At 40.9% G+C, this 24,978-nt stretch overlaps 1 protein-coding gene and 30 non-coding genes across 31 annotated transcripts in view; all 31 read right to left on the reverse strand.

Moving 5' to 3' along the window:
• tex14 (testis expressed 14, intercellular bridge forming factor) overlaps positions 1 to 24,978 on the reverse strand; it is a 270,693-nt gene that overhangs the window by 198,177 nt on the left and 47,538 nt on the right. The window lies entirely within an intron of this gene.
• trnah-gug (transfer RNA histidin (anticodon GUG)) lies at positions 47 to 118 on the reverse strand. The gene has a single exon. It is a non-coding gene; the product is annotated as a tRNA-His (tRNA).
• trnah-gug (transfer RNA histidin (anticodon GUG)) lies at positions 990 to 1,061 on the reverse strand. Its single transcript has one exon. It is a non-coding gene; the product is annotated as a tRNA-His (tRNA).
• Positions 1,456 to 1,527, reverse strand: trnah-gug (transfer RNA histidin (anticodon GUG)). The gene has a single exon. It is a non-coding gene; the product is annotated as a tRNA-His (tRNA).
• trnah-gug (transfer RNA histidin (anticodon GUG)) lies at positions 1,922 to 1,993 on the reverse strand. The gene has a single exon. It is a non-coding gene; the product is annotated as a tRNA-His (tRNA).
• On the reverse strand, positions 2,388 to 2,459 carry trnah-gug (transfer RNA histidin (anticodon GUG)). The gene has a single exon. It is a non-coding gene; the product is annotated as a tRNA-His (tRNA).
• Positions 3,797 to 3,868, reverse strand: trnah-gug (transfer RNA histidin (anticodon GUG)). The gene has a single exon. It is a non-coding gene; the product is annotated as a tRNA-His (tRNA).
• trnah-gug (transfer RNA histidin (anticodon GUG)) lies at positions 4,740 to 4,811 on the reverse strand. The gene has a single exon. It is a non-coding gene; the product is annotated as a tRNA-His (tRNA).
• On the reverse strand, positions 6,627 to 6,698 carry trnah-gug (transfer RNA histidin (anticodon GUG)). The gene has a single exon. It is a non-coding gene; the product is annotated as a tRNA-His (tRNA).
• On the reverse strand, positions 7,571 to 7,642 carry trnah-gug (transfer RNA histidin (anticodon GUG)). The gene has a single exon. It is a non-coding gene; the product is annotated as a tRNA-His (tRNA).
• On the reverse strand, positions 8,514 to 8,585 carry trnah-gug (transfer RNA histidin (anticodon GUG)). The gene has a single exon. It is a non-coding gene; the product is annotated as a tRNA-His (tRNA).
• trnah-gug (transfer RNA histidin (anticodon GUG)) lies at positions 8,980 to 9,051 on the reverse strand. The gene has a single exon. It is a non-coding gene; the product is annotated as a tRNA-His (tRNA).
• Positions 9,923 to 9,994, reverse strand: trnah-gug (transfer RNA histidin (anticodon GUG)). The gene has a single exon. It is a non-coding gene; the product is annotated as a tRNA-His (tRNA).
• On the reverse strand, positions 10,867 to 10,938 carry trnah-gug (transfer RNA histidin (anticodon GUG)). The gene has a single exon. It is a non-coding gene; the product is annotated as a tRNA-His (tRNA).
• On the reverse strand, positions 11,810 to 11,881 carry trnah-gug (transfer RNA histidin (anticodon GUG)). Its single transcript has one exon. It is a non-coding gene; the product is annotated as a tRNA-His (tRNA).
• On the reverse strand, positions 12,276 to 12,347 carry trnah-gug (transfer RNA histidin (anticodon GUG)). The gene has a single exon. It is a non-coding gene; the product is annotated as a tRNA-His (tRNA).
• trnah-gug (transfer RNA histidin (anticodon GUG)) lies at positions 12,742 to 12,813 on the reverse strand. Its single transcript has one exon. It is a non-coding gene; the product is annotated as a tRNA-His (tRNA).
• Positions 13,208 to 13,279, reverse strand: trnah-gug (transfer RNA histidin (anticodon GUG)). The gene has a single exon. It is a non-coding gene; the product is annotated as a tRNA-His (tRNA).
• On the reverse strand, positions 14,617 to 14,688 carry trnah-gug (transfer RNA histidin (anticodon GUG)). The gene has a single exon. It is a non-coding gene; the product is annotated as a tRNA-His (tRNA).
• Positions 15,560 to 15,631, reverse strand: trnah-gug (transfer RNA histidin (anticodon GUG)). The gene has a single exon. It is a non-coding gene; the product is annotated as a tRNA-His (tRNA).
• trnah-gug (transfer RNA histidin (anticodon GUG)) lies at positions 16,504 to 16,575 on the reverse strand. The gene has a single exon. It is a non-coding gene; the product is annotated as a tRNA-His (tRNA).
• trnah-gug (transfer RNA histidin (anticodon GUG)) lies at positions 17,924 to 17,995 on the reverse strand. The gene has a single exon. It is a non-coding gene; the product is annotated as a tRNA-His (tRNA).
• On the reverse strand, positions 18,390 to 18,461 carry trnah-gug (transfer RNA histidin (anticodon GUG)). Its single transcript has one exon. It is a non-coding gene; the product is annotated as a tRNA-His (tRNA).
• Positions 18,856 to 18,927, reverse strand: trnah-gug (transfer RNA histidin (anticodon GUG)). The gene has a single exon. It is a non-coding gene; the product is annotated as a tRNA-His (tRNA).
• On the reverse strand, positions 19,322 to 19,393 carry trnah-gug (transfer RNA histidin (anticodon GUG)). The gene has a single exon. It is a non-coding gene; the product is annotated as a tRNA-His (tRNA).
• On the reverse strand, positions 19,788 to 19,859 carry trnah-gug (transfer RNA histidin (anticodon GUG)). Its single transcript has one exon. It is a non-coding gene; the product is annotated as a tRNA-His (tRNA).
• On the reverse strand, positions 21,208 to 21,279 carry trnah-gug (transfer RNA histidin (anticodon GUG)). Its single transcript has one exon. It is a non-coding gene; the product is annotated as a tRNA-His (tRNA).
• trnah-gug (transfer RNA histidin (anticodon GUG)) lies at positions 21,674 to 21,745 on the reverse strand. The gene has a single exon. It is a non-coding gene; the product is annotated as a tRNA-His (tRNA).
• trnah-gug (transfer RNA histidin (anticodon GUG)) lies at positions 22,140 to 22,211 on the reverse strand. The gene has a single exon. It is a non-coding gene; the product is annotated as a tRNA-His (tRNA).
• Positions 23,549 to 23,620, reverse strand: trnah-gug (transfer RNA histidin (anticodon GUG)). Its single transcript has one exon. It is a non-coding gene; the product is annotated as a tRNA-His (tRNA).
• trnah-gug (transfer RNA histidin (anticodon GUG)) lies at positions 24,492 to 24,563 on the reverse strand. Its single transcript has one exon. It is a non-coding gene; the product is annotated as a tRNA-His (tRNA).

Below are 24,978 nucleotides of genomic sequence, written 5' to 3' on the forward strand. Positions count from 1 at the left end.
ACTTCAATGACTGGATAAAATGCCAAGCCCATTGCTTTAACCACACTGCCGTGACTCGGATTCGAACCGAGGTTGCTGCAGCCACAACGCAGAGTACTAACCACTATACGATCACGGCGTACTACTTGGACACTGACAGCCAAAGTTGCACAATTATTCTAAAGTACAACAAAAAAATAGTTTTAATTAGTACTTGTGTGCAGTTTCTGTGCAGAGGAACGAGAGAAATTCCTGTTGTCCAGGCAGTTCAACGTGATCCTATAGTGCTCAATACTCCGCTTTGTGGCTACATTAACCGGCTTTTTCAATGCAGTCACAGCATTGGGCCTTACAAACAAAAACTGAAGGATCTTGAACAAAAAAAAGCCGACATGTTCAAGCATTACCAATTCTGTACTCCCATTGGTTGATTGATATTTCATATCCCTTTTATCTGATATGGTTGAAATGTTGTTCATAAAGCAAGACTTCAATGACTGAATAAAATGCCAGGCCCATTGCCGTCTCATTTCTTTATCCGCACTGCCGTGACGCATATTCGAACAAAGGTTGCTGTGGCCACAACGTAGAGTACGAACCACGAGACGATCACAGCGTAATACTTGGACGCTGACAGCCAATGCCCCACAATTATTCTAAAGTACAACAACAAAATAGTTTTAATTAGTACTTGTATGCAGTTTCTGTGCAGAGGGACGAGAGAATTTCCTGTTGTCCAGGCAGCTTAACGTGATCCTATATTGCTCAATACTCCACTTTGTGGCTACATTACCCGGCTTTTTCATTGGAGTCACAGCATTGGGCCTTACAAACAAAAACTGAAGGAACTTTAACAAAAAAAAGCCGACATGTTCAAGCATTACTAATTCTGCACTCCCATTGGTTGATTGATATTTCATATCCCTTTTATCTGATATGGTTGAAATGTTGTTAATAAAGCAAGACTTCAATGACTGGATAAAATGCCAAGCCCATTGCTTTAACCACACTGCCGTGACTCGGATTCGAACCGAGGTTGCTGCAGCCACAACGCAGAGTACTAACCACTATACGATCACGGCGTACTACTTGGACACTGACAGCCAAAGTTGCACAATTATTCTAAAGTACAACAAAAAAATAGTTTTAATTAGTACTTGTCTGCAGTTTCTGTGCAGAGGAACGAGAGAAATTCCTGTTGTCCAGGCAGTTCAACGTGATCCTATAGTGCTCAATACTCCGCTTTGTGGCTACATTAACCGGCTTTTTCAATGCAGTCACAGCATTGGGCCTTACAAACAAAAACTGAAGGATCTTGAACAAAAAAAAGCCGACATGTTCAAGCATTACCAATTCTGTACTCCCATTGGTTGATTGATATTTCATATCCCTTTTATCTGATATGGTTGAAATGTTGTTAATAAAGCAAGACTTCAATGACTGGATAAAATGCCAAGCCCATTGCTTTTTCCACACTGCCGTGACTCGGATTCGAACCGAGGTTACTGCGGCCACAACGCAGAGTGCTAACCACTATACGATCACGGCGTACTACTTGGACACTGACAGCCAAAGTCGCACAATTATTCTAAAGTACAACAACAAAATAGTTTTAATTAGTACTTGTATGCAGTTTCTGTGCAGAGGAACGAGAGAAATTCCTGTTGTGCAGGCAGCTCAACGTGATCCTATCGTGCTCAATACTCCGCTTTGTGGCTACATTAACCGGCTTTTTCAATGCAGTCACAGCATTGGGCCTTACAAACAAAAACTGAAGGATCTTGAACAAAAAAAAGCCGACATGTTCAAGCATTACTAATTCTGTACTCCCATTGGTTGATTGATATTTCATATCCCTTTTATCTGATATGGTTAAAATGTTGTTAATAAAGCAAGACTTCAATGACTGAATAAAATGCCAAGCCCATTGCTTTATCCATACTGCCGTGACTCGGATTCGAACCGAGGTTGCTGCAGCCACAACGCAGAGTACTAACCACTATACGATCACGGCGTACTACTTGGACACTGACAGCCAAAGTTGCACAATTATTCTAAAGTACAACAACAAAATAGTTTTAATCAGTACTTGTATGCAGTTTCTGTGCAGAGGAACGAGAGAAATTCCTGTTGTCCAGGCAGCTCAACGTGATCCTATAGTGCTCAATACTCCGCTTTGTGGCTACATTAACCGGCTTTTTCAATGCAGTCACAGCATTGGGCCTTACAAACAAAAACTGAAGGATCTTGAACAAAAAAAAGCCGACATGTTCAAGCATTACGAATTGGGTACTCCCATTGGTTGATTGATATTTCATATCCCTTTTATCTGATATGGTTGAAATGTTGTTAATAAAGCAAGACTTCAATGACTGAATAAAATGCCAAGCCTATTGCTTCATCCACACTGCCATGACTCGGATTCGAACCGAGGTTGCTGCGGCCACAACGCAGAGTACTAACCACTATACGATCACGGCGTACTACTTGGACACTGACAGCCAAAGTCGCACAATTATTCTAAAGTACAACAACAAAATAGTTTTAATTAGTACTTGTGTGCAGTTTCTGTGCAGAGGAACTAGAGAATTTCCTGTTGTCCAGGCAGCTCAACGTGATCCTATTTTGCTCAATACTCCACTTTGTGGCTACATTGCCCGGCTTTTTCATTGGAGTCACAGCATTGGGCCTTACAAACAAAAACTGAAGGAACTTCAACAAAAAAAAGCCGACATGTTCAAGCATTACTAATTCTGTACTCCCATTGGTTGATTGATATTTCATATCCCTTTTATCTGATATGGTTGAAATGTTGTTCAAAAAGCAAGATTTCAATGACTGGATAAAATGCCAAACCCATTGCTTTAACCACACTGCCGTGACTCAGATTCGAACCAAGATTGCTGCAGCCACAACGCAGAGTACGAACCACTATACGATCACGGCGTACTACTTGGACACTGACAGCCAAAGTCGCACAATTATTCTAAAATACAACAACAAAATAGTTTTAATTAGTACTTGTATGCAGTTTCTGTGCAGAGGAACGAGAGAAATTCCTGTTGTCCAGGCAGCTCAACGTGATCCTATAGTGCTCAATACTCCGCTTTGTGGCTACATTAACCGGCTTTTTCAATGCAGTCACAGCATTGGGCCTTACAAACAAAAACTGAAGGATCTTGAACAAAAAAAAGCCGACATGTTCAAGCATTACCAATTCTGTACTCCCATTGGTTGATTGATATTTCATATCCCTTTTATCTGATATGGTTGAAATGTTGTTCATAAAGCAAGACTTCAATGACTGAATAAAATGCCAGGCCCATTGCCGTCTCATTTCTTTATCCGCACTGCCGTGACGCATATTCGAACAAAGGTTGCTGTGGCCACAACGTAGAGTACGAACCACAAGACGATCACAGCGTAATACTTGGACGCTGACAGCCAATGCCCCACAATTATTCTAAAGTGCAACAACAAAATAGTTTTAATTAGTACTTGTATGCAGTTTCTGTGCAGAGGGACGAGAGAATTTCCTGTTGTCCAGGCAGCTTAACGTGATCCTATATTGCTCAATACTCCACTTTGTGGCTACATTACCCGGCTTTTTCATTGGAGTCACAGCATTGGGCCTTACAAACAAAAACTGAAGGAACTTTAACAAAAAAAAGCCGACATGTTCAAGCATTACTAATTCTGCACTCCCATTGGTTGATTGATATTTCATATCCCTTTTATCTGATATGGTTGAAATGTTGTTAATAAAGCAAGACTTCAATGACTGGATAAAATGCCAAGCCCATTGCTTTAACCACACTGCCGTGACTCGGATTCGAACCGAGGTTGCTGCAGCCACAACGCAGAGTACTAACCACTATACGATCACGGCGTACTACTTGGACACTGACAGCCAAAGTCGCACAATTATTCTAAAGTACAACAAAAAAATAGTTTTAATTAGTACTTGTGTGCAGTTTCTGTGCAGAGGAACGAGAGAAATTCCTGTTGTCCAGGCAGTTCAACGTGATCCTATAGTGCTGAATACTCCGCTTTGTGGCTACATTAACCGGCTTTTTCAATGCAGTCACAGCATTGGGCCTTACAAACAAAAACTGAAGGATCTTGAACAAAAAAAAGCCGACATGTTCAAGCATTACCAATTCTGTACTCCCATTGGTTGATTGATATTTCATATCCCTTTTATCTGATATGGTTGAAATGTTGTTCATAAAGCAAGACTTCAATGACTGAATAAAATGCCAGGCCCATTGCCGTCTCATTTCTTTATCCGCACTGCCGTGACGCATATTCGAACAAAGGTTGCTGTGGCCACAACGTAGAGTACGAACCACAAGACGATCACAGCGTAATACTTGGACGCTGACAGCCAATGCCCCACAATTATTCTAAAGTACAACAACAAAATAGTTTTAATTAGTACTTGTATGCAGTTTCTGTGCAGAGGGACGAGAGAATTTCCTGTTGTCCAGGCAGCTTAACGTGATCCTATATTGCTCAATACTCCACTTTGTGGCTACATTACCCGGCTTTTTCATTGGAGTCACAGCATTGGGCCTTACAAACAAAAACTGAAGGAACTTTAACAAAAAAAAGCCGACATGTTCAAGCATTACTAATTCTGCACTCCCATTGGTTGATTGATATTTCATATCCCTTTTATCTGATATGGTTGAAATGTTGTTAATAAAGCAAGACTTCAATGACTGAATAAAATGCCAAGCCCATTGCTTCATCCACACTGCCGTGACTCGGATTCGAACCGAGGTTGCTGCGGCCACAACGCAGAGTACTAACCACTATACGATCACGGCGTACTACTTGGACACTGACAGCCAAAGTTGCACAATTATTCTAAAGTACAACAACAAAATAGTTTTAATCAGTACTTGTATGCAGTTTCTGTGCAGAGGAACGAGAGAAATTCCTGTTGTCCAGGCAGCTCAACGTGATCCTATTTTGCTCAATACTCCACTTTGTGGCTACATTGCCTGGCTTTTTCATTGGAGTCACAGCATTGGGCCTTACAAACAAAAACTGAAGGAACTTCAACAAAAAAAAGCCGACATGTTCAAGCATTACCAATTCTGTTCTCCCATTGGTTGATTGATATTTCATATCCCTTTTATCTGATATGGTTGAAATGTTGTTCATAAAGCAAGACTTCAATGACTGAATAAAATGCCAGGCCCATTGCCGTCTCATTTCTTTATCCGCACTGCCGTGACGCATATTCGAACAAAGGTTGCTGTGGCCACAACGTAGAGTACGAACCACAAGACGATCACAGCGTAATACTTGGACGCTGACAGCCAATGCCCCACAATTATTCTAAAGTGCAACAACAAAATAGTTTTAATTAGTACTTGTATGCAGTTTCTGTGCAGAGGGACGAGAGAATTTCCTGTTGTCCAGGCAGCTTAACGTGATCCTATATTGCTCAATACTCCACTTTGTGGCTACATTACCCGGCTTTTTCATTGGAGTCACAGCATTGGGCCTTACAAACAAAAACTGAAGGAACTTTAACAAAAAAAAGCCGACATGTTCAAGCATTACTAATTCTGCACTCCCATTGGTTGATTGATATTTCATATCCCTTTTATCTGATATGGTTGAAATGTTGTTAATAAAGCAAGACTTCAATGACTGGATAAAATGCCAAGCCCATTGCTTTAACCACACTGCCGTGACTCGGATTCGAACCGAGGTTGCTGCAGCCACAACGCAGAATACTAACCACTATACGATCACGGCGTACTACTTGGACACTGACATCCAAAGTCGCACAATTATTCTAAAGTACAACAAAAAAATAGTTTTAATTAGTACTTGTGTGCAGTTTCTGTGCAGAGGAACGAGAGAAATTCCTGTTGTCCAGGCAGTTCAACGTGATCCTATAGTGCTCAATACTCCGCTTTGTGGCTACATTAACCGGCTTTTTCAATGCAGTCACAGCATTGGGCCTTACAAACAAAAACTGAAGGATCTTGAACATAAAAAAAGCCGACATGATCAAGCATTACCAATTCTGTACTCCCATTGGTTGATTGATATTTCATATCCCTTTTATCTGATATGGTTGAAATGTTGTTCATAAAGCAAGACTTCAATGACTGAATAAAATGCCAGGCCCATTGCCGTCTCATTTCTTTATCCGCACTGCCGTGACGCATATTCGAACAAAGGTTGCTGTGGCCACAACGTAGAGTACGAACCACAAGACGATCACAGCGTAATACTTGGACGCTGACAGCCAATGCCCCACAATTATTCTAAAGTACAACAACAAAATAGTTTTAATTAGTACTTGTATGCAGTTTCTGTGCAGAGGGACGAGAGAATTTCCTGTTGTCCAGGCAGCTTAACGTGATCCTATATTGCTCAATACTCCACTTTGTGGCTACATTAACCGGCTTTTTCAATGCAGTCACAGCATTGGGCCTTACAAACAAAAACTGAAGGATCTTGAACAAAAAAAAGCCGACATGTTCAAGCATTACCAATTCTGTACTCCCATTGGCTGATTGATATTTCATATCCCTTTTATCTGATATGGTTGAAATGTTGTTAATAAAGCAAGACTTCAATGACTGGATAAAATGCCAAGCCCATTGCTTTAACCACACTGCCGTGACTCGGATTCGAACCGAGGTTGCTGCAGCCACAACGCAGAGTACTAACCACTATACGATCACGGCGTACTACTTGGACACTGACAGCCAAAGTTGCACAATTATTCTAAAGTACAACAAAAAAATAGTTTTAATTAGTACTTGTGTGCAGTTTCTGTGCAGAGGAACGAGAGAAATTCCTGTTGTCCAGGCAGTTCAACGTGATCCTATAGTGCTCAATACTCCGCTTTGTGGCTACATTAACCGGCTTTTTCAATGCAGTCACAGCATTGGGCCTTACAAACAAAAACTGAAGGATCTTGAACATAAAAAAAGCCGACATGATCAAGCATTACCAATTCTGTACTCCCATTGGTTGATTGATATTTCATATCCCTTTTATCTGATATGGTTGAAATGTTGTTCATAAAGCAAGACTTCAATGACTGAATAAAATGCCAGGCCCATTGCCGTCTCATTTCTTTACCCGCACTGCCGTGACGCATATTCGAACAAAGGTTGCTGTGGCCACAACGTAGAGTACGAACCACAAGACGATCACAGCGTAATACTTGGACGCTGACAGCCAATGCCCCACAATTATTCTAAAGTACAACAACAAAATAGTTTTAATTAGTACTTGTATGCAGTTTCTGTGCAGAGGGACGAGAGAATTTCCTGTTGTCCAGGCAGCTTAACGTGATCCTATATTGCTCAATACTCCACTTTGTGGCTACATTAACCGGCTTTTTCAATGCAGTCACAGCATTGGGCCTTACAAACAAAAACTGAAGGATCTTGAACAAAAAAAAGCCGACATGTTCAAGCATTACCAATTCTGTACTCCCATTGGTTGATTGATATTTCATATCCCTTTTATCTGATATGGTTGAAATGTTGTTAATAAAGCAAGACTTCAATGACTGGATAAAATGCCAAGCCCATTGCTTTAACCACACTGCCGTGACTCGGATTCGAACCGAGGTTGCTGCAGCCACAACGCAGAGTACTAACCACTATACGATCACGGCGTACTACTTGGACACTGACAGCCAAAGTTGCACAATTATTCTAAAGTACAACAAAAAAATAGTTTTAATTAGTACTTGTGTGCAGTTTCTGTGCAGAGGAACGAGAGAAATTCCTGTTGTCCAGGCAGTTCAACGTGATCCTATAGTGCTCAATACTCCGCTTTGTGGCTACATTAACCGGCTTTTTCAATGCAGTCACAGCATTGGGCCTTACAAACAAAAACTGAAGGATCTTGAACAAAAAAAAGCCGACATGTTCAAGCATTACCAATTCTGTACTCCCATTGGTTGATTGATATTTCATATCCCTTTTATCTGATATGGTTGAAATGTTGTTCATAAAGCAAGACTTCAATGACTGAATAAAATGCCAGGCCCATTGCCGTCTCATTTCTTTATCCGCACTGCCGTGACGCATATTCGAACAAAGGTTGCTGTGGCCACAACGTAGAGTACGTACCACAAGACGATCACAGCGTAATACTTGGACGCTGACAGCCAATGCCCCACAATTATTCTAAAGTACAACAACAAAATAGTTTTAATTAGTACTTGTATGCAGTTTCTGTGCAGAGGGACGAGAGAATTTCCTGTTGTCCAGGCAGCTTAACGTGATCCTATATTGCTCAATACTCCACTTTGTGGCTACATTACCCGGCTTTTTCATTGGAGTCACAGCATTGGGCCTTACAAACAAAAACTGAAGGAACTTTAACAAAAAAAAGCCGACATGTTCAAGCATTACTAATTCTGCACTCCCATTGGTTGATTGATATTTCATATCCCTTTTATCTGATATGGTTGAAATGTTGTTAATAAAGCAAGACTTCAATGACTGGATAAAATGCCAAGCCCATTGCTTTAACCACACTGCCGTGACTCGGATTCGAACCGAGGTTGCTGCAGCCACAACGCAGAGTACTAACCACTATACGATCACGGCGTACTACTTGGACACTGACAGCCAAAGTTGCACAATTATTCTAAAGTACAACAAAAAAATAGTTTTAATTAGTACTTGTGTGCAGTTTCTGTGCAGAGGAACGAGAGAAATTCCTGTTGACCAGGCAGTTCAACGTGATCCTATAGTGCTCAATACTCCGCTTTGTGGCTACATTAACCGGCTTTTTCAATGCAGTCACAGCATTGGGCCTTACAAACAAAAACTGAAGGATCTTGAACAAAAAAAAGCCGACATGTTCAAGCATTACCAATTCTGTACTCCCATTGGTTGATTGATATTTCATATCCCTTTTATCTGATATGGTTGAAATGTTGTTAATAAAGCAAGACTTCAATGACTGGATAAAATGCCAAGCCCATTGCTTTTTCCACACTGCCGTGACTCGGATTCGAACCGAGGTTACTGCGGCCACAACGCAGAGTACTAACCACTATACGATCACGGCGTACTACTTGGACACTGACAGCCAAAGTCGCACAATTATTCTAAAGTACAACAACAAAATAGTTTTAATTAGTACTTGTATGCAGTTTCTGTGCAGAGGAACGAGAGAAATTCCTGTTGTCCAGGCAGCTCAACGTGATCCTATCGTGCTCAATACTCCGCTTTGTGGCTACATTAACCGGCTTTTTCAATGCAGTCACAGCATTGGGCCTTACAAACAAAAACTGAAGGATCTTGAACAAAAAAAAGCCGACATGTTCAAGCATTACCAATTCTGTACTCCCATTGGTTGATTGATATTTCATATCCCTTTTATCTGATATGGTTGAAATGTTGTTCATAAAGCAAGACTTCAATGACTGAATAAAATGCCAGGCCCATTGCCGTCTCATTTCTTTATCCGCACTGCCGTGACGCATATTCGAACAAAGGTTGCTGTGGCCACAACGTAGAGTACGAACCACAAGACGATCACAGCGTAATACTTGGACGCTGACAGCCAATGCCCCACAATTATTCTAAAGTACAACAACAAAATAGTTTTAATTAGTACTTGTATGCAGTTTCTGTGCAGAGGGACGAGAGAATTTCCTGTTGTCCAGGCAGCTTAACGTGATCCTATATTGCTCAATACTCCACTTTGTGGCTACATTAACCGGCTTTTTCAATGCAGTCACAGCATTGGGCCTTACAAACAAAAACTGAAGGATCTTGAACAAAAAAAAGCCGACATGTTCAAGCATTACCAATTCTGTACTCCCATTGGCTGATTGATATTTCATATCCCTTTTATCTGATATGGTTGAAATGTTGTTAATAAAGCAAGACTTCAATGACTGGATAAAATGCCAAGCCCATTGCTTTAACCACACTGCCGTGACTCGGATTCGAACCGAGGTTGCTGCAGCCACAACGCAGAGTACTAACCACTATACGATCACGGCGTACTACTTGGACACTGACAGCCAAAGTTGCACAATTATTCTAAAGTACAACAAAAAAATAGTTTTAATTAGTACTTGTGTGCAGTTTCTGTGCAGAGGAACGAGAGAAATTCCTGTTGTCCAGGCAGTTCAACGTGATCCTATAGTGCTCAATACTCCGCTTTGTGGCTACATTAACCGGCTTTTTCAATGCAGTCACAGCATTGGGCCTTACAAACAAAAACTGAAGGATCTTGAACATAAAAAAAGCCGACATGATCAAGCATTACCAATTCTGTACTCCCATTGGTTGATTGATATTTCATATCCCTTTTATCTGATATGGTTGAAATGTTGTTCATAAAGCAAGACTTCAATGACTGAATAAAATGCCAGGCCCATTGCCGTCTCATTTCTTTACCCGCACTGCCGTGACGCATATTCGAACAAAGGTTGCTGTGGCCACAACGTAGAGTACGAACCACAAGACGATCACAGCGTAATACTTGGACGCTGACAGCCAATGCCCCACAATTATTCTAAAGTACAACAACAAAATAGTTTTAATTAGTACTTGTATGCAGTTTCTGTGCAGAGGGACGAGAGAATTTCCTGTTGTCCAGGCAGCTTAACGTGATCCTATATTGCTCAATACTCCACTTTGTGGCTACATTAACCGGCTTTTTCAATGCAGTCACAGCATTGGGCCTTACAAACAAAAACTGAAGGATCTTGAACAAAAAAAAGCCGACATGTTCAAGCATTACCAATTCTGTACTCCCATTGGTTGATTGATATTTCATATCCCTTTTATCTGATATGGTTGAAATGTTGTTAATAAAGCAAGACTTCAATGACTGGATAAAATGCCAAGCCCATTGCTTTAACCACACTGCCGTGACTCGGATTCGAACCGAGGTTGCTGCAGCCACAACGCAGAGTACTAACCACTATACGATCACGGCGTACTACTTGGACACTGACAGCCAAAGTTGCACAATTATTCTAAAGTACAACAAAAAAATAGTTTTAATTAGTACTTGTGTGCAGTTTCTGTGCAGAGGAACGAGAGAAATTCCTGTTGTCCAGGCAGTTCAACGTGATCCTATAGTGCTCAATACTCCGCTTTGTGGCTACATTAACCGGCTTTTTCAATGCAGTCACAGCATTGGGCCTTACAAACAAAAACTGAAGGATCTTGAACAAAAAAAAGCCGACATGTTCAAGCATTACCAATTCTGTACTCCCATTGGTTGATTGATATTTCATATCCCTTTTATCTGATATGGTTGAAATGTTGTTCATAAAGCAAGACTTCAATGACTGAATAAAATGCCAGGCCCATTGCCGTCTCATTTCTTTATCCGCACTGCCGTGACGCATATTCGAACAAAGGTTGCTGTGGCCACAACGTAGAGTACGTACCACAAGACGATCACAGCGTAATACTTGGACGCTGACAGCCAATGCCCCACAATTATTCTAAAGTACAACAACAAAATAGTTTTAATTAGTACTTGTATGCAGTTTCTGTGCAGAGGGACGAGAGAATTTCCTGTTGTCCAGGCAGCTTAACGTGATCCTATATTGCTCAATACTCCACTTTGTGGCTACATTACCCGGCTTTTTCATTGGAGTCACAGCATTGGGCCTTACAAACAAAAACTGAAGGAACTTTAACAAAAAAAAGCCGACATGTTCAAGCATTACTAATTCTGCACTCCCATTGGTTGATTGATATTTCATATCCCTTTTATCTGATATGGTTGAAATGTTGTTAATAAAGCAAGACTTCAATGACTGGATAAAATGCCAAGCCCATTGCTTTAACCACACTGCCGTGACTCGGATTCGAACCGAGGTTGCTGCAGCCACAACGCAGAGTACTAACCACTATACGATCACGGCGTACTACTTGGACACTGACAGCCAAAGTTGCACAATTATTCTAAAGTACAACAAAAAAATAGTTTTAATTAGTACTTGTGTGCAGTTTCTGTGCAGAGGAACGAGAGAAATTCCTGTTGACCAGGCAGTTCAACGTGATCCTATAGTGCTCAATACTCCGCTTTGTGGCTACATTAACCGGCTTTTTCAATGCAGTCACAGCATTGGGCCTTACAAACAAAAACTGAAGGATCTTGAACAAAAAAAAGCCGACATGTTCAAGCATTACCAATTCTGTACTCCCATTGGTTGATTGATATTTCATATCCCTTTTATCTGATATGGTTGAAATGTTGTTAATAAAGCAAGACTTCAATGACTGGATAAAATGCCAAGCCCATTGCTTTTTCCACACTGCCGTGACTCGGATTCGAACCGAGGTTACTGCGGCCACAACGCAGAGTACTAACCACTATACGATCACGGCGTACTACTTGGACACTGACAGCCAAAGTCGCACAATTATTCTAAAGTACAACAACAAAATAGTTTTAATTAGTACTTGTATGCAGTTTCTGTGCAGAGGAACGAGAGAAATTCCTGTTGTCCAGGCAGCTCAACGTGATCCTATCGTGCTCAATACTCCGCTTTGTGGCTACATTAACCGGCTTTTTCAATGCAGTCACAGCATTGGGCCTTACAAACAAAAACTGAAGGATCTTGAACAAAAAAAAGCCGACATGTTCAAGCATTACTAATTCTGTACTCCCATTGGTTGATTGATATTTCATATCCCTTTTATCTGATATGGTTAAAATGTTGTTAATAAAGCAAGACTTCAATGACTGAATAAAATGCCAAGCCCATTGCTTTATCCATACTGCCGTGACTCGGATTCGAACCGAGGTTGCTGCAGCCACAACGCAGAGTACTAACCACTATACGATCACGGCGTACTACTTGGACACTGACAGCCAAAGTTGCACAATTATTCTAAAGTACAACAACAAAATAGTTTTAATCAGTACTTGTATGCAGTTTCTGTGCAGAGGAACGAGAGAAATTCCTGTTGTCCAGGCAGCTCAACGTGATCCTATAGTGCTCAATACTCCGCTTTGTGGCTACATTAACCGGCTTTTTCAATGCAGTCACAGCATTGGGCCTTACAAACAAAAACTGAAGGATCTTGAACAAAAAAAAGCCGACATGTTCAAGCATTACGAATTGGGTACTCCCATTGGTTGATTGATATTTCATATCCCTTTTATCTGATATGGTTGAAATGTTGTTAATAAAGCAAGACTTCAATGACTGAATAAAATGCCAAGCCTATTGCTTCATCCACACTGCCATGACTCGGATTCGAACCGAGGTTGCTGCGGCCACAACGCAGAGTACTAACCACTATACGATCACGGCGTACTACTTGGACACTGACAGCCAAAGTCGCACAATTATTCTAAAGTACAACAACAAAATAGTTTTAATTAGTACTTGTGTGCAGTTTCTGTGCAGAGGAACTAGAGAATTTCCTGTTGTCCAGGCAGCTCAACGTGATCCTATTTTGCTCAATACTCCACTTTGTGGCTACATTGCCCGGCTTTTTCATTGGAGTCACAGCATTGGGCCTTACAAACAAAAACTGAAGGAACTTCAACAAAAAAAAGCCGACATGTTCAAGCATTACTAATTCTGTACTCCCATTGGTTGATTGATATTTCATATCCCTTTTATCTGATATGGTTGAAATGTTGTTCAAAAAGCAAGATTTCAATGACTGGATAAAATGCCAAACCCATTGCTTTAACCACACTGCCGTGACTCAGATTCGAACCAAGATTGCTGCAGCCACAACGCAGAGTACGAACCACTATACGATCACGGCGTACTACTTGGACACTGACAGCCAAAGTCTCACAATTATTCTAAAATACAACAACAAAATAGTTTTAATTAGTACTTGTATGCAGTTTCTGTGCAGAGGAACGAGAGAAATTCCTGTTGTCCAGGCAGCTCAACGTGATCCTATAGTGCTCAATACTCCGCTTTGTGGCTACATTAACCGGCTTTTTCAATGCAGTCACAGCATTGGACCTTACAAACAAAAACTGAAGGATCTTGAACAAAAAAAAGCCGACATGTTCAAGCATTACCAATTCTGTACTCCCATTGGTTGATTGATATTTCATATCCCTTTTATCTGATATGGTTGAAATGTTGTTCATAAAGCAAGACTTCAATGACTGAATAAAATGCCAGGCCCATTGCCGTCTCATTTCTTTATCCGCACTGCCGTGACGCATATTCGAACAAAGGTTGCTGTGGCCACAACGTAGAGTACGAACCACAAGACGATCACAGCGTAATACTTGGACGCTGACAGCCAATGCCCCACAATTATTCTAAAGTGCAACAACAAAATAGTTTTAATTAGTACTTGTATGCAGTTTCTGTGCAGAGGGACGAGAGAATTTCCTGTTGTCCAGGCAGCTTAACGTGATCCTATATTGCTCAATACTCCACTTTGTGGCTACATTACCCGGCTTTTTCATTGGAGTCACAGCATTGGGCCTTACAAACAAAAACTGAAGGAACTTTAACAAAAAAAAGCCGACATGTTCAAGCATTACTAATTCTGCACTCCCATTGGTTGATTGATATTTCATATCCCTTTTATCTGATATGGTTGAAATGTTGTTAATAAAGCAAGACTTCAATGACTGGATAAAATGCCAAGCCCATTGCTTTAACCACACTGCCGTGACTCGGATTCGAACCGAGGTTGCTGCAGCCACAACGCAGAGTACTAACCACTATACGATCACGGCGTACTACTTGGACACTGACAGCCAAAGTCGCACAATTATTCTAAAGTACAACAAAAAAATAGTTTTAATTAGTACTTGTGTGCAGTTTCTGTGCAGAGGAACGAGAGAAATTCCTGTTGTCCAGGCAGTTCAACGTGATCCTATAGTGCTGAATACTCCGCTTTGTGGCTACATTAACCGGCTTTTTCAATGCAGTCACAGCATTGGGCCTTACAAACAAAAACTGAAGGATCTTGAACAAAAAAAAGCCGACATGTTCAAGCATTACCAATTCTGTACTCCCATTGGTTGATTGATATTTCATATCCCTTTTATCTGATATGGTTGAAATGTTGTTCATAAAGCAAGACTTCAATGACTGAATAAAATGCCAGGCCCATTGCCGTCTCATTTCTTTATCCGCACTGCCGTGACGCATATTCGAACAAAGGTTGCTGTGGCCACAACGTAGAGTACGAACCACAAGACGATCACAGCGTAATACTTGGACGCTGACAGCCAATGCCCCACAATTATTCTAAAGTACAACAACAAAATAGTTTTAATTAGTACTTGTATGCAGTTTCTGTGCAGAGGGACGAGAGAATTTCCTGTTGTCCAGGCAGCTTAACGTGATCCTATATTGCTCAATACTCCACTTTGTGGCTACATTACCCGGCTTTTTCATTGGAGTCACAGCATTGGGCCTTACAAACAAAAACTGAAGGAACTTTAACAAAAAAAAGCCGACATGTTCAAGCATTACTAATTCTGCACTCCCATTGGTTGATTGATATTTCATATCCCTTTTATCTGATATGGTTGAAATGTTGTTAATAAAGCAAGACTTCAATGACTGGATAAAATGCCAAGCCCATTGCTTTAACCACACTGCCGTGACTCGGATTCGAACCGAGGTTGCTGCAGCCACAACGCAGAGTACTAACCACTATACGATCACGGCGTACTACTTGGACACTGACAGCCAAAGTCGCACAATTATTCTAAAGTACAACAAAAAAATAGTTTTAATTAGTACTTGTGTGCAGTTTCTGTGCAGAGGAACGAGAGAAATTCCTGTTGTCCAGGCAGTTCAACGTGATCCTATAGTGCTCAATACTCCGCTTTGTGGCTACATTAACCGGCTTTTTCAATGCAGTCACAGCATTGGGCCTTACAAACAAAAACTGAAGGATCTTGAACATAAAAAAAGCCGACATGATCAAGCATTACCAATTCTGTACTCCCATTGGTTGATTGATATTTCATATCCCTTTTATCTGATATGGTTGAAATGTTGTTCATAAAGCAAGACTTCAATGACTGAATAAAATGCCAGGCCCATTGCCGTCTCATTTCTTTATCCGCACTGCCGTGACGCATATTCGAACAAAGGCTGCTGTGGCCACAACGTAGAGAACTAACCACGAGACGATCACAGCGTAATACTTGGACGCTGACAGCCAATGCCCCACAATTATTCTAAAGTACAGCAACAAAATAGTTTTAATTAGTACTTGTGTGCAGTTTCTGTGCAGAGGAACTAGAGAATTTCCTGTTGTCCAGGCAGCTCAACGTGATCCTATTTTGCTCAATACTCCACTTTGTGGCTACATTACCCGGCTTTTTCATTGGAGTCACAGCATTGGGCCTTACAAACAAAAACTGAAGGAACTTCAACAAAAAAAAGCCGACATGTTCAAGCATTACTAATTCTGTACTCCCATTGGTTGATTGATATTTCACATCCCTTTTATCTGATATGGTTGAAATGTTGTTCATAAAGCAAGACTTCAATGACTGAATAAAATGCCAAGCCCATTGCTTTATCCACACTGCCGTGACTCGGATTCGAACCGAGGTTGCTGCAGCCACAACGCAGAGTACTAACCACTATACGATCACGGCGTACTACTTGGACACTAACAGCCAAAGTCGCACAATTATTCTAAAGTACAACAACAAAATAGTTTTAATTAGTACTTGTGTGCAGTTTCTGTGCAGAGGAACGAGAGAAATTCCTGTTGTCCAGGCAGTTCAACGTGATCCTATAGTGCTCAATACTCCGCTTTGTGGCTACATTAACCGGCTTTTTCAATGCAGTCACAGCATTGGGCCTTGCAAACAAAAACTGAAGGATCTTGAACAAAAAAAAGCCGACATGATCAAGCATTACCAATTCTGTACTCCCATTGGTTGATTGATATTTCATATCCCTTTTATCTGATATGGTTGAAATGTTGTTCATAAAGCAAGACTTCAATGACTGAATAAAATGCCAGGCCCATTGCCGTCTCATTTCTTTATCCGCACTGCCGTGACGCATATTCGAACAAAGGTTGCAGTGGCCACAACGTGGAGTACGAACCACGAGACGATCACAGCGTAATACTTGGACGCTGACAGCCAATGCCCCACAATTATTCTAAAGTACAACAACAAAATAGTTTTAATTAGTACTTGTATTCAGTTTCTGTGCAGAGGAACTAGAGAATTTCCTGTTGTCCAGGCAGCTTAACGTGATCCTATATTGCTCAATACTCCACTTTGTGGCTACATTACCCGGCTTTTTCATTGGAGTCACAGCATTGGGTCTTACAAACAAAAACTGAAGGATCTTGAACAAAAAAAAGCCGACATGTTCAAGCATTACCAATTCTGTACTCCCATTGGTTGATTGATATTTCATATCCCTTTTATCTGATATGGTTGAAATGTTGTTCATAAAGCAAGACTTCAATGACTGAATAAAATGCCAGGCCCATTGCCGTCTCATTTCTTTCTCCGCACTGCCGTGACGCATATTCAAACCAAGGTTGCTGTGGCCACAACGTAGAGTACTAACCACGAGACGATCACAGCGTAATACTTGGACGCTGACAGCCAATGCCCCACAATTATTCTAAAGTACAACAACAAAATAGTTTTAATTAGTACTTGTGTGCAGTTTCTGTGCAGAGGAACTAGAGAATTTCCTGTTGTCCAGGCAGCTCAACGTGATCCTACATTGCTCAATGCTCCACTTTGTGGCTACATTACCCGGCTTTTTCATTGGAGTCACAGCATTGGGTCTTACAAACAAAAACTGAAGGAACTTCAACAAAAAAAAGCCGACATGTTCAAGCATTACTAATTCTGTATTCCCATTGGTTGATTGATATTTCATATCCCTTTTATCTGATATGGTTGAAATGTTGTTAATAAAGCAAGACTTCAATGACTGAATAAAATGCCAAGCCCATTGCTTTATCCACACTGCCATGACTCGGATTCGAACCGAGGTTGCTGCGGCCACAACGCAGAGTACTAACCACTATACGATCACGGCGTACTACTTGGACACTGACAGCCAAAGTTGCACAATTATTCTAAAGTACAACAACAAAATAGTTTTAATTAGTACTTGTATGCAGTTTCTGTGCAGAGGAACGAGAGAAATTCCTGTTGTCCAGGCAGCTCAACGTGATCCTATAGTGCTCAATACTCCGCTTTGTGGCTACATTAAGCGGCTTTTTCAATGCAGTCACAGCATTGGGCCTTACAAACAAAAACTGAAGGATCTTGAACAAAAAAAAGCCGACATGTTCAAGCATTACCAATTCTGTACTCCCATTGGTTGATTGATATTTCATATCCCTTTTATCTGATATGGTTGAAATGTTGTTCATAAAGCAAGACTTCAATGACTGAATAAAATGCCAAGCCCATTGCTTTATCCACACTGCCATGACTCGGATTCGAACCGAGGTTGCTGCGGCCACAACGCAGAGTACTAACCACTATACGATCACGGCGTACAACTTGGACACTGACAACCAAAGTCGCACAATTATTCTAAAGTACAACAACTAAATAGTTTTAATTAGTACTTGTATGCAGTTTCTGTGCAGAGGAACGAGAGAAATTCCTGTTGTCCAGGCAGCTCAACGTGATCCTATCGTGCTCAATACTCCGCTTTGTGGCTACATTAACCGGCTTTTTCAATGCAGTCACAGCATTGGGCCTTACAAACAAAAACTGAAGGATCTTGAACAAAAAAAAGCCGACATGTTCAAGCATTACTAATTCTGTACTCCCATTGGTTGATTGATATTTCATATCCCTTTTATCTGATATGGTTAAAATGTTGTTAATAAAGCAAGACTTCAATGACTGAATAAAATGCCAAGCCCATTGCTTTATCCATACTGCCGTGACTCGGATTCGAACCGAGGTTGCTGCAGCCACAACGCAGAGTACTAACCACTATACGATCACGGCGTACTACTTGGACACTGACAGCCAAAGTTGCACAATTATTCTAAAGTACAACAACAAAATAGTTTTAATCAGTACTTGTATGCAGTTTCTGTGCAGAGGAACGAGAGAAATTCCTGTTGTCCAGGCAGCTCAACGTGATCCTATAGTGCTCAATACTCCGCTTTGTGGCTACATTAACCGGCTTTTTCAATGCAGTCACAGCATTGGGCCTTACAAACAAAAACTGAAGGATCTTGAACAAAAAAAAGCCGACATGTTCAAGCATTACGAATTGGGTACTCCCATTGGTTGATTGATATTTCATATCCCTTTTATCTGATATGGTTGAAATGTTGTTAATAAAGCAAGACTTCAATGACTGAATAAAATGCCAAGCCCATTGCTTCATCCACACTGCCGTGACTCGGATTCGAACCGAGGTTGCTGCGGCCACAACGCAGAGTACTAACCACTATACGATCACGGCGTACTACTTGGACACTGACAGCCAAAGTCGCACAATTATTCTAAAGTACAACAACAAAATACTTTTAATTAGAACTTGTATTCAGTTTCTGTGCAGAGGAACAAGAGAAATTTCTGTTGTCCAGGCAGCTCAACGTGATCCTATCGTGCTCAATACTCCGCTTTGTGGCTACATTAACCGGCTTTTTCAATGCAGTCACAGCATTGGGCCTTACAAACAAAAACTGAAGGATCTTGAACAAAAAAGAGCCGACATGTTCAAGCATTACCAATTCTGTACTCCCATTGGTTGATTGATATTTCACATCCCTTTTATCTGATATGGTTGAAATGTTGTTCATAAAGCAAGACTTCAATGACTGAATAAAATGCCAAGCCCATTGCTTTATCCACACTGCCGTGACTCGGATTCGAACCGAGGTTGCTGCAGCCACAACGCAGAGTACTAACCACTATACGATCACGGCGTACTACTTGGACACTAACAGCCAAAGTCGCACAATTATTCTAAAGTACAACAACAAAATAGTTTTAATTAGTACTTGTGTGCAGTTTCTGTGCAGAGGAACGAGAGAAATTCCTGTTGTCCAGGCAGTTCAACGTGATCCTATAGTGCTCAATACTCCGCTTTGTGGCTACATTAACCGGCTTTTTCAATGCAGTCACAGCATTGGGCCTTGCAAACAAAAACTGAAGGATCTTGAACAAAAAAAAGCCGACATGATCAAGCATTACCAATTCTGTACTCCCATTGGTTGATTGATATTTCATATCCCTTTTATCTGATATGGTTGAAATGTTGTTCATAAAGCAAGACTTCAATGACTGAATAAAATGCCAGGCCCATTGCCGTCTCATTTCTTTATCCGCACTGCCGTGACGCATATTCGAACAAAGGTTGCAGTGGCCACAACGTGGAGTACGAACCACGAGACGATCACAGCGTAATACTTGGACGCTGACAGCCAATGCCCCACAATTATTCTAAAGTACAACAACAAAATAGTTTTAATTAGTACTTGTATTCAGTTTCTGTGCAGAGGAACTAGAGAATTTCCTGTTGTCCAGGCAGCTTAACGTGATCCTATATTGCTCAATACTCCACTTTGTGGCTACATTACCCGGCTTTTTCATTGGAGTCACAGCATTGGGTCTTACAAACAAAAACTGAAGGATCTTGAACAAAAAAAAGCCGACATGTTCAAGCATTACCAATTCTGTACTCCCATTGGTTGATTGATATTTCATATCCCTTTTATCTGATATGGTTGAAATGTTGTTCATAAAGCAAGACTTCAATGACTGAATAAAATGCCAGGCCCATTGCCGTCTCATTTCTTTCTCCGCACTGCCGTGACGCATATTCAAACCAAGGTTGCTGTGGCCACAACGTAGAGTACTAACCACGAGACGATCACAGCGTAATACTTGGACGCTGACAGCCAATGCCCCACAATTATTCTAAAGTACAACAACAAAATAGTTTTAATTAGTACTTGTGTGCAGTTTCTGTGCAGAGGAACTAGAGAATTTCCTGTTGTCCAGGCAGCTCAACGTGATCCTACATTGCTCAATGCTCCACTTTGTGGCTACATTACCCGGCTTTTTCATTGGAGTCACAGCATTGGGTCTTACAAACAAAAACTGAAGGAACTTCAACAAAAAAAAGCCGACATGTTCAAGCATTACTAATTCTGTATTCCCATTGGTTGATTGATATTTCATATCCCTTTTATCTGATATGGTTGAAATGTTGTTAATAAAGCAAGACTTCAATGACTGAATAAAATGCCAAGCCCATTGCTTTATCCACACTGCCATGACTCGGATTCGAACCGAGGTTGCTGCGGCCACAACGCAGAGTACTAACCACTATACGATCACGGCGTACTACTTGGACACTGACAGCCAAAGTTGCACAATTATTCTAAAGTACAACAACAAAATAGTTTTAATTAGTACTTGTATGCAGTTTCTGTGCAGAGGAACGAGAGAAATTCCTGTTGTCCAGGCAGCTCAACGTGATCCTATAGTGCTCAATACTCCGCTTTGTGGCTACATTAAGCGGCTTTTTCAATGCAGTCACAGCATTGGGCCTTACAAACAAAAACTGAAGGATCTTGAACAAAAAAAAGCCGACATGTTCAAGCATTACTAATTCTGTACTCCCATTGGTTGATTGATATTTCATATCCCTTTTATCTGATATGGTTAAAATGTTGTTAATAAAGCAAGACTTCAATGACTGAATAAAATGCCAAGCCCATTGCTTTATCCATACTGCCGTGACTCGGATTCGAACCGAGGTTGCTGCAGCCACAACGCAGAGTACTAACCACTATACGATCACGGCGTACTACTTGGACACTGACAGCCAAAGTTGCACAATTATTCTAAAGTACAACAACAAAATAGTTTTAATCAGTACTTGTATGCAGTTTCTGTGCAGAGGAACGAGAGAAATTCCTGTTGTCCAGGCAGCTCAACGTGATCCTATAGTGCTCAATACTCCGCTTTGTGGCTACATTAACCGGCTTTTTCAATGCAGTCACAGCATTGGGCCTTACAAACAAAAACTGAAGGATCTTGAACAAAAAAAAGCCGACATGTTCAAGCATTACGAATTGGGTACTCCCATTGGTTGATTGATATTTCATATCCCTTTTATCTGATATGGTTGAAATGTTGTTAATAAAGCAAGACTTCAATGACTGAATAAAATGCCAAGCCCATTGCTTCATCCACACTGCCGTGACTCGGATTCGAACCGAGGTTGCTGCGGCCACAACGCAGAGTACTAACCACTATACGATCACGGCGTACTACTTGGACACTGACAGCCAAAGTCGCACAATTATTCTAAAGTACAACAACAAAATAGTTTTAATTAGTACTTGTGTGCAGTTTCTGTGCAGAGGAACTAGAGAATTTCCTGTTGTCCAGGCAGCTCAACGTGATCCTATTTTGCTCAATACTCCACTTTGTGGCTACATTGCCCGGCTTTTTCATTGGAGTCACAGCATTGGGCCTTACAAACAAAAACTGAAGGAACTTCAACAAAAAAAAGCCGACATGTTCAAGCATTACTAATTCTGTACTCCCATTGGTTGATTGATATTTCATATCCCTTTTATCTGATATGGTTGAAATGTTGTTCAAAAAGCAAGATTTCAATGACTGGATAAAATGCCAAACCCATTGCTTTAAACACACTGCCGTGACTCAGATTCGAACCAAGATTGCTGCAGCCACAACGCAGAGTACGAACCACTATACGATCACGGCGTACTACTTGGACACTGACAGCCAAAGTCGCACAATTATTCTAAAATACAACAACAAAATAGTTTCAATTAGTACTTGTATGCAGTTTCTGTGCAGAGGAACGAGAGAAATTCCTGTTGTCCAGGCAGCTCAACGTGATCCTATAGTGCTCAATACTCCGCTTTGTGGCTACATTAACCGGCTTTTTCAATGCAGTCACAGCATTGGGCCTTACAAACAAAAACTGAAGGATCTTGAACAAAAAAAAGCCGACATGTTCAAGCATTACCAATTCTGTACTCCCATTGGTTGATTGATATTTCATATCCCTTTTATCTGATATGGTTGAAATGTTGTTCATAAAGCAAGACTTCAATGACTGAATAAAATGCCAGGCCCATTGCCGTCTCATTTCTTTATCCGCACTGCCGTGACGCATATTCGAACAAAGGTTGCTGTGGCCACAACGTAGAGTACGAACCACAAGACGATCACAGCGTAATACTTGGACGCTGACAGCCAATGCCCCACAATTATTCTAAAGTACAACAACAAAATAGTTTTAATTAGTACTTGTATGCAGTTTCTGTGCAGAGGGACGAGAGAATTTCCTGTTGTTTAGGCAGCTTAACGTGATCCTATATTGCTCAATACTCCACTTTGCGGCTACATTACCCGGCTTTTTCATTGGAGTCACAGCATTGGGCCTTACAAACAAAAACTGAAGGAACTTTAACAAAAAAAAGCCGACATGTTCAAGCATTACTAATTCTGCACTCCCATTGGTTGATTGATATTTCATATCCCTTTTATCTGATATGGTTGAAATGTTGTTAATAAAGCAAGACTTCAATGACTGGATAAAATGCCAAGCCCATTGCTTTAACCACACTGCCGTGACTCGGATTCGAACCGAGGTTGCTGCAGCCACAACGCAGAGTACTAACCACTATACGATCACGGCGTACTACTTGGACACTGACAGCCAAAGTCGCACAATTATTCTAAAGTACAACAAAAAAATAGTTTTAATTAGTACTTGTGTGCAGTTTCTGTGCAGAGGAACGAGAGAAATTCCTGTTGTCCAGGCAGTTCAACGTGATCCTATAGTGCTCAATACTCCGCTTTGTGGCTACATTAACCGGCTTTTTCAATGCAGTCACAGCATTGGGCCTTACAAACAAAAACTGAAGGATCTTGAACAAAAAAAAGCCGACATGTTCAAGCATTACCAATTCTGTACTCCCATTGGTTGATTGATATATCATATCCCTTTTATCTGATATGGTTGAAATGTTGTTCATAAAGCAAGACTTCAATGACTGAATAAAATGCCAGGCCCATTGCCGTCTCATTTCTTTATCCGCACTGCCGTGACGCATATTCGAACAAAGGTTGCTGTGGCCACAACGTAGAGTACGAACCACAAGACGATCACAGCGTAATACTTGGACGCTGACAGCCAATGCCCCACAATTATTCAAAAGTACAACAACAAAATAGTTTTAATTAGTACTTGTATGCAGTTTCTGTGCAGAGGGACGAGAGAATTTCCTGTTGTCCAGGCAGCTTAACGTGATCTTATATTGCTCAATACTCCACTTTGTGGCTACATTACCCGGCTTTTTCATTGGAGTTTCAGCATTGGGCCTTACAAACAAAAACTGAAGGAACTTTAACAAAAAAAAGCCGACATGTTCAAGCATTACTAATTCTGCACTCCCATTGGTTGATTGATATTTCATATCCCTTTTATCTGATATGGTTGAAATGTTGTTAATAAAGCAAGACTTCAATGACTGGATAAAATGCCAAGCCCATTGCTTTAACCACACTGCCGTGACTCGGATTCGAACCGAGGTTGCTGCAGCCACAACGCAGAGTACTAACCACTATACGATCACGGCGTACTACTTGGACACTGACAGCCAAAGTCGCACAATTATTCTAAAGTACAACAACAAAATAGTTTTAATTAGTACTTGTGTGCAGTTTCTGTGCAGAGGAACGAGAGAAATTCCTGTTGTCCAGGCAGTTCAACGTGATCCTATAGTGCTCAATACTCCACTTTGTGGCTACATTAACCGGCTTTTTCAATGCAGTCACAGCATTGGGCCTTACAAACAAAAACTGAAGGATCTTGAACATAAAAAAAGCCGACATGATCAAGCATTACCAATTCTGTACTCCCATTGGTTGATTGATATTTCATATCCCTTTTATCTGATATGGTTGAAATGTTGTTCATAAAGCAAGACTTCAATGACTGAATAAAATGCCAGGCCCATTGCCGTCTCATTTCTTTATCCGCACTGCCGTGAC

The sequence above is a fragment of the Pristiophorus japonicus genome, chromosome 16 (assembly GCF_044704955.1).
Source record: "Pristiophorus japonicus isolate sPriJap1 chromosome 16, sPriJap1.hap1, whole genome shotgun sequence".
NCBI lineage: Eukaryota > Metazoa > Chordata > Chondrichthyes > Pristiophoridae > Pristiophorus > Pristiophorus japonicus.